We start from the raw sequence: 7,207 nt of genomic DNA, 5'->3' as shown, positions 1-7,207 counted from the left end.
AAAAAACGTCAGTGGTGGTACGTTTCCATGAACACTGGATACGTAGCATTTCACGTAAAAAATAGCGTGTTATACCTACAGTATCCACGTGTGCCGCTGTGGAGGCGGGGTTTCGGGGTTTGGGTTTCACGGCTTTCGCGGCAAATTGTGGACACGATTGTTTAGGGGGGGGGTGGGGGGGGGGGAGACTGTTTGTTGACCGGGGAGGGGGGGGGGGAGAGACACGTTTGTTGGGGGGGACGACGACACACGATTGTAGGGGGGGGGGGGACACGTTAGTTGAAGGGGGGGGGGGGAGGGACACGTTTGTTGAGGGGGGGGGAGACACGTTTGTAGGGGGGGGGGGGGGGCACGCTCGACAACGAGAGTTGGTTTTTATTGAACGCTCGACAACGAGAGTTGGTTTTTTATTGAACGAGACTTCAACACGGAACAGCTGCGCGAAACGATGGTCACGTCACTCTCGGTGACGGTGTCCACAATAATGAACACCACGAACAATGTTAATAGAACAACACACAACCACATAACATCCCGAACCCATTAACCCCACTTAATCCTAACAACAAAACAAGTTAACAAAAGCCCCATTTGTCAACTGAGAACCCCAATTCCCAGAATCCCCCGCGGCTCCGGAACACGGCGTAGCTTATATTAATCTTTATTATCTGAATGGGAAATGCAATATTTTAGGACAGATACACATTAAACGCGTTTCTAATGACATTTCTAGCGAGAAATGTACATTTTCCTTACATAATCTTCAGTCAGTGAATGTGTATGATCTTTATTAATCTTTATTATCTGAATGGGAAAATGCAATATTTTAGGACCGATTCACCGTTAAAACGTGTTTCTAATAACATTTCTAGCGAGAAATATACTTTTTTATTGCATAATCTTCAGTCAGTGATTGTGTCTGATCTTTAGTTTTATAGTTATTAGGAGTTGATCGCGCTCGCTCGCATGTTTCAACGACGTCAGGGTTGCTTTTCGCTAAACTAGCAGCTCACGTGCTTCCTGCGTTTGTGTTATTAAACTGTTACTTTATGTAACTTTTAATGATATCATCTTGTTAGAAACACGTATATCTGAGAGCCAACCCAGTCGCCAAAATCATACCTACGTTGACAGTGTACGTTTCGTGAACACTGGATTACGTCGCATTTCAACATAAAATAGCGTGTTATACACACACACACACACACGCACGCACATGCACAGACACACACACACAAGCACACACAAGCACACACACACACACACACACACACACACACACACACACACACACACACACACACACACACACACACACACACACACAAACACACACACACACACACACGCACACACGCACACGGTGCATTTCGCTGCTAAAACAACAACAAAAAAATATTGCCTCAAATATTATTACTTTCAAAACGTTGGCCAAAATGGCCAATAATATCATTCTTTTTTGGGATGCTTCTAGGACATTTTGGGTGGATTTTGAACGGTATGTGGGGGGCACGTTTTTTGCAGGACCTGGCAACCCTGCGCTGTTGCCCGAGATCTGGATCCACCCCGGCGTGGTGCCGTCTCCTTTTGACCTTTTGACCCCAGACTTCTGGGGGAATAGCTGAATCAATTCATTAGTCAATCAGAAGCATGTAAATATCTTTCCGGTGGAGTAAGAGGACGAACAAGGTGTCCTTCAACATCTACGCTTCCAGGCGATTGCAACGGTGCCACACATGAGCATATTCGAACATGTTTAATGGTAGTAATTAGCTGTCGAAATTGGAGGCCTTAATCAATACTGAGCAGCTATTGATTTGCTTCCCGATAAAGATTTGTCACAAATGACATGTTATTTAGCATCTACACATTGAGCTGAGTCCAATGACACCAAGAACGACACTCTAGCTAATGGTAACATGTATTTTACATGGTACACCTAGGTCTAGGACATGATGTCGGTGTAGCAAGAGGCCGAGCTTGATCTCATTGGACTCAGCTTAACGTGTAGATGCTAATTAACATGTAATTTGTCAAAAATCTCCATCGGGAAGCAAATCTATAGCTGGTCATTATTGATAAAGGCCTCCAAAATCGACAGCTAATTACTACCCCGAAACATATTCAAATATGATCATGTGTGGCACTGTTGCAATCGTCTCGAAACGTTGATGTCAAAGGACACCTTGTTTGCTCTGTTGCACCACCGGGAAGATATTTTCATACTTCTAATGGATTGATTCATATTTTTAGGTTCTCGGAGTGAGACTTTAAGTGGCTGCAGCAGAAGTGTTGAGACGAAAGATGATTTCAAGAGATTTATAGAATATTCCCATTCACATTATGATTATTCGTCGTAACATCCGACCAAACATCCTTTACATTCACAGAGCGAAGATTATGAAAGTCCAGGCTCAGCAAGTGCTCCATCTCGTTGCACCTGCACCCAGCGGCTCGCTTGCAAGATTTTGGCCTGAAGTTCTTCCCAGACCAACACCCTAGCCATCCAACATGCATATCTGAGAATCAGGCCTCTCTTTAATAATGACAAAAAGTTATGAGAGAAATACACATTAACTTTTTGTTATCTCATAAGCGGCGTGGTGCCGGCTCCTTTTGACCTTTTGACCCCCGACTTCAAAAACGTGGCCACAGGCCAGCTGTGTCTACACACCTTTAGCCACAAATGTACACCTCCATCCCACAAAAAATGGGGACTAGAAACTAACCTCTGTCTTATGTACATTTACTGTACTGTTGGAGGTCACGCCCCTTTGCCGACCTTTTCAAGATAGCTAGGGATGCTAAAATGTTTACACACATTTCCCGGGGCCCCGTGTACGACATATCCGAGATTTGGAGTTCTAGCCCTTAGTGATAAAAAAGTTTTCCCAAATGGAGTGTCATTTGGACAAAGCCCCTCAGAAGTGTAGCCTGCAAGACCTAATGGTTCAGAATGTGGTGGAAAAACAGTTTTTGAGATAGGAAGGTCCTACCGCCCTGAAATTTTAATACCTTATTCTAGGGCCTAATTGGGACCTCCGCACCGAAACTTGGCCCGGTCGGACCCCGAGGGCAGGAAGGGGGGGCCCTTCCTGCCCGAGACTTGGCGCGGTCAGACCCCAAGGGCAGGCCCCCCCTTCCTGCCCTCGGGGTCCGACCGGGCCAAGTTTCGGTGCGGGGGTCCCAGTTAGGCCCTAGAATATGGTATTCAAATTTCAGGGCGGTAGGACCTTCCTATCTCAAAAACTTTTTTTCCACCACATTCTGAACCATTAGGTCTCGCAGGCAACACTTCTGAAGGGGCTTTGTCCAAATGACAGTCCATTTGGGAAAACTTTTTTTCTCTATGGGCTAGAACTACAAATCTTGCATATGTCGTTCTCGGGGCCCCGGGAAATGTGTGTCAACATTTTAGCATCCCTAGCTATCTCGAAAAGGCTGGAAAAGGGGCGTGACCTCCAACGGTACAGTCAATGTACATAAGACAGAGGTTAGTTTCTAGGCCCCATTTTTTGCGGGATGGAGGTGTACATTTGTGGCTTAATGTGTGTAGACACCGCTGGCCTGTGGCCACGTCTTTGAAGTCTGGGGTCAAAAGGTCAAAAGGAGCCGGCACCACGCCGCTTATGAGATAACAAAAAGTGAATCTGTATTTCTCTCATTACATTTTGTCATTATTGAAGAGAGGCCTGATTCTCAGATATGCATATTGGACTGTTAGGGTATAGGTCTGGGAAGAACTTCAGGCCAAAATCTTGCAAGCGAGCCGCTGGGTGCAGGTGCAACGAGATGGAGCACTTGCTGAGCCTGGACTTTCATAATCTTCGCTCTGTGAATGTAAAGGATGTTTGGTCGGATGTTACGACGAAGAATCATAATGTGAATGGGAATATTCTATAAATCTCTTGATATCATCTTTCGTCTCAACACTTCTGCTGCAGCCACTTAAAGTCTCACTCCGAGAACCTTAAAATATGAATCAATCCATTAGAAGTATGAAAATATCTTCCCGGTGGTGCAGCAGAGCAAACAAGGTGTCCTTTGACATCTACGTTTCGAGACGATTGCAACAGTGCCACACATGATCATATTTGAATATGTTTCGGGGTAGTAATTAGCTGTCGATTTTGGAGGCCTTTATCAATAATGACCAGCTATAGATTTGCTTCCCGATGGAGATTTTTGACAAATTACATGTTAATTAGCATCTACACGTTAAGCTGAGTCCAATGAGATCAAGCTCGGCCTCTTGCTACACCGGGATCATGTCCTAGACCTAGGTGTACCATGTAAAATACATGTTACCATTAGCTAGAGTGTCGTTCTTGGTGTCATTGGACTCAGCTCAACGTGTAGATGCTAAATAACATGTCATTTGTGACAAATCTTTATCGGGAAGCAAATCAATAGCTGCTCAGTATTGATTAAGGCCTCCAATTTCGACAGCTAATTACTACCATTAAACATGTTCGAATATGCTCATGTGTGGCACCGTTGCAATCGCCTGGAAGCGTAGATGTTGAAGGATACCTTGTTTGTCCTCTTACGCCACCGGAAAGATATTTACATGCTTCTGATTGACTAATGAATTGATTCAGCTATTCCCCCAGAAGTCTGGGGTCAAAAGGTCAAAAGGAAACGGCACCACGCCGGGGTGGATCCAGATCTCGGGCAACAGCGCAGGGTTGCCAGGTCCTGCAAAAAACGTGCCCCCCACATACCGTTCAAAATCCACCCAAAATGTCCTAGAAGCATCCCCAAAAAAAATGATATTATTGGCCATTTTGGCCAACGTTTTGAAAGTAATAATATTTGAGGGAATATTTTTTTGTTGTGGTTTTAGCAGCGAAATGCACCGTGTGCGTGTGTGTGTGTGTGTGTGTGTGTGTGTGTGTGTGTCTGTGTCTGTGTGTGTCTGTGCGTGCGTGTGTGTGCTTGTGTGTGCTTGTGTGTGTGTGTCTGTGCATGTGCGTGCGTGTGTGTGTGTGTATAACACGCTATTTTATGTTGAAATGCGACGTAATCCAGTGTTCACGAAACGTACACTGTCAACGTAGGTATGATTTTGGCGACTGGGTTGGCTCTCAGATATACGTGTTTCTAACAAAATGATATCATTAAAAGTTACATAAAGTAACAGTTTAATAACACAAACGCAGGAAGCACGTGAGCTGCTAGTTTAGCGAAAGCAACCTGACGTCGTTGAAACATGCGAGCGAGCCGATCAACTCCTAATAACTATAAAACTAAAGATCAGACACAATCACTGACTGAAGATTATGCAATTAAAAAGTATATTTCTCGCTAGAAATGTTATTAGAAACACGTTTAACGGTGAATCGGTCCTAAAATATTGCATTTCCCATTCAGCTAATAAAGATTAATAAAGATCATACACATTCACTGACTGAAGATTATGTAAGGAAAATGTACATTTCTCGCTAGAAATGTCATTAGAAACGCGTTTAATGGTGTATCTGTCCTAAAATATTGCATTTCCCATTCAGATAATAAAGATTAATATAAACTACGCCGTGTTCCGGAGCCGCGGGGGATTCTGGGAATTGGGGTTCTCTGTTGACAAACGGGGCTTTTGTTAACTTGTTTTGTTGTTAGGATTAAGTGGGGTTAATGGGTTCGGGATGTTATGTGGTTGTGTGTTGTTCTATTAACATTGTTCGTGTGTTCATTATTGTCGACACCGTCACCGAGAGTGACGTGACCATCGTTTCGCGCAGCTGTTCCGTGTTGAAGTCTCGTTCAATAAAAACCAACTCTCGTTGTCGAGCGTTCAATAAAAAACAACTCTCGTTGTCGAGCGTGCCCCCCCCCCCTACAAACGTGTCTCCCCCCCCCTCAACAAACGAGTCCCCCCCCCCCCCCCTTCAACTAACGTGTCCCCCCCCCCTACAATCGTGTGTCGTCGTGCCCCCTCAACAAACGTGTCTCTCCCCCCCCCTCCCCGGTCAACAACAGTCTCCCCCCCCCCCCCCCCCCCAAACAATCGTGTCCACAATTTGCCGCGAAAGCCGTGAAACCCAAACCCCGAAACCCGCCTCCACAGCGGCACACGTGGATATTGTAGGTATAACACGCTATTTTTTACGTTGAAATGCTACGTATCCAGTGTTCATGGAAACGTACACCACTGACGTTTTTTCTTGGCGACTGGGTTGTGAATAGCCAGGTGATTTCATAAAAGCCCTTTACAACTGGCAGCATGGGTCTAAAGGCTTACATTCTAATGACATTATGGTCATTTCTGGTGGTTCAAGCAAGTCATGGGTCAAGGTAATATTGTGTAAACCCTCAATGTTGACATCAAAAAGAGAGATACACTGTATGTAACTGTATGTTTTGTAAGAACGCACGTGCACACACACACACGCACACGCACACACACACACACACACACACACACACACACACACACACACACACACACACACACACACACACACACACACACACACACCAAGCATCTCAAAGCAGATGGCTGGGCGCCTTTGCTCCCATTCTGGATCGGGACAGGCAGGTTTCCCTGCTAATTCCACAGGTGACGTGACGCACCGAGCTGATCAGAAGGACCATGAGCGTCATTAGGAGGTCGATGAATACTCTTCAGATAACATCTGGATAACACACTGTGTCCATCCAGAATGCTTTATGAAACTTCTCAACTTCAGAAGGTCACATTAGAAAGTATAGCCCAACCTCAATCTGCATACCATTAGGAGATTACAAAACAGTTACATATCTAATCCCTGTTGAGAGAATGGGAAGTATAAGCATAACGTTTAACACAGAAGCTCAGAGAGAATGGGTGTGTATCCATTACATGCAGGGTAGAAACAAGCCGGGAAACCAGAAAAACCACTCAGTTGATACACAGCCTACCTGCTCACGTTACATGCAAAACTTTCTAAAGGACAGGTTTTGATGCCTTTCGAAAATCGGATTATGTTAGTATATAAATAAACAAAAAATAATATTAATTATACATACATTTTTTAAAATTCTAGATTCAAGGGGTGTTCATAAAGGTTACATTTGCTGTTCTACAAAGTTGGGACCTGCACATTTGCTTAATCTACAACAATGAGACCAATTGTGTGGTCTGCAAGTATTTGTCCAAAAGTTTGATAGGCCTACTGATAATAAAATCAATAAAATAATTGTCCCCCAAAAAACTAAAGTATACCAT

Source organism: Gadus macrocephalus, chromosome 1, assembly GCF_031168955.1.
Source record: "Gadus macrocephalus chromosome 1, ASM3116895v1".
Taxonomy (NCBI): Eukaryota; Metazoa; Chordata; class Actinopteri; order Gadiformes; family Gadidae; genus Gadus; species Gadus macrocephalus.
The sequence above is the reverse complement of the archived record's forward strand: the minus strand, read 5'-3'. Positions refer to the sequence as shown.